The sequence below is a fragment of the Amblyomma mixtum genome, chromosome 3 (genome assembly GCF_055824585.1).
Source record: "Amblyomma mixtum isolate Tamu chromosome 3, ASM5582458v1, whole genome shotgun sequence".
Classification (NCBI taxonomy): Eukaryota; Metazoa; Arthropoda; class Arachnida; order Ixodida; family Ixodidae; genus Amblyomma; species Amblyomma mixtum.
This window is the reverse complement of record NC_143014.1, coordinates 350,879,469-350,881,208: the sequence shown is the minus strand read 5'-3', so window position 1 is coordinate 350,881,208 and position 1,740 is coordinate 350,879,469.

Sequence of the window (1,740 nt, the reverse complement as noted above, 5' to 3'; positions counted from 1 at the left end):
TGTGCAAAACGCTTGCATTGCCATTATAGCACAGTGATTAGGAGGCACCACGCTTATAATAAAAGTGTGTTTGCCGACACTAGAAAGGCTAATGTTAATATGCGGCATGCACTATTTGTTGATAAAAATCCCTTAGCAAGCGTGTCTCAAAGATATATTTCAATCGCGAAAAGTGTCGTGCATGACTGCCTCTTTAAGGACAGGTGTTATTACGGCCCTCGTGTATGGTGATATGGGGCTTGGTTATCCATGGAGAGGGTGGTATAATTATTTCATTCTGGTTCCATTTAATTATGATTCACTTTGTAGCTCATTACTGCCCCGTTCTCTCGCCGTCACTGGAATCAGGCCAGTCAGCCGGATGGAGAGTCATATTTGAATGAAAAGAAATTGATCACAGCTTCCTGGCAATTAAGATGGCCGTAGTATTTATTTCATGTGTTCCATCCGCTGGTTATGAACAAACGAACCCAGTACAGTGAAAAAAAAGCGGCTACATTGTCCTCGCTTTCCATCTGGACAAAGAATTAGAAATCTGCATTCACGCCTAAATTATAACACGATTAATGAAATTTTAGGTACGAACGCACAGAAGGGCAGTTTTAACTGCGAAACTCAAGGACACCACTGGCAAGCTTACTTGTTTTCTGCGCATGCAAACAGCATGACAGTCACCGGGCCTCTCTTGGCTGTAGAGCTAATTGCGAAATATGACCTTCTACTTTTTTCATTCTTGCGTTACATAAAAGCTTTCATCGCTGATGTCCCTGATTTCAGATTTTCTTCAAACCACGTGGTGTCGACCGCTTACCGCTCCGCTGTCACGCCGGACGTTTCAAACGCCATGCAGTTATTTCTTCCTTGCCTTGTTTCTTACATAAATGAAAGATTGCTTCGCTTACACAAGGTTGCCACCATCAAGAAACAAGCGCGAATTTATCGTGAAATTTTAAATCAAGCAGGATTCCTCTGTTTACTGCTCGAGCCGACCTCCTTAGTGTGCCACAAATGGGATTAATTCAGGCCCCTTCTCTAGTTTCTGGAAAATGCAGATAAAATCCATTTATTTTTCGGCCTCGCGTCACTGATTTGGTTCATGTGGGCGCATCGTCTACTCCACCAGTTTGGGATACGTGACTCGAACGCTCAACTTTCCGGCGGTTGCACGATGTAATGCATTCATCGACATGATATGACCGCCACTTCATAGTCGACCACGATTATTGGTTTGGTTTATTGGGGTGTAACGTCCCAAAGCGACTGAGGCTATGAGGGACGCCATAGTGAAGGGCTCCGGAAATTTTGACCACCTTGGGTTCTTTACCATGCACCGGCATCGCACAGTACACGGGCCTCTAGAATTTCGCCTCCATCAAAATTCAGCCGCCGCGGCCGGGATCGAACCCGGGCCTTTGAGGCCAGCAGCCGAGCGCCATAACCCCTGAGCCGCCGCGGTGGGGCCGTGGACCACGATGACTAGCACCCGACCGGCTCAAAATGGCCGGCGCCGAATTCGAGCTTAGGATGGAGCAAGAAACTGTGCTGCCATCTTCACAGCATTGAGCGTCTCCCTACCCCATGGTGCCCGAGAAGTCCGGCTAGCTGCCCTGCAAAGACCTGTCACTGTTCCCGACCGCTGTTCCCGACTGCTATCGCAGATTTTACGGCACCACTAATAGTACGACCATAATTTCGAAAATTTACCTCGTCGGGCCTTCTTGTCCAGCTTTCGGGGATACC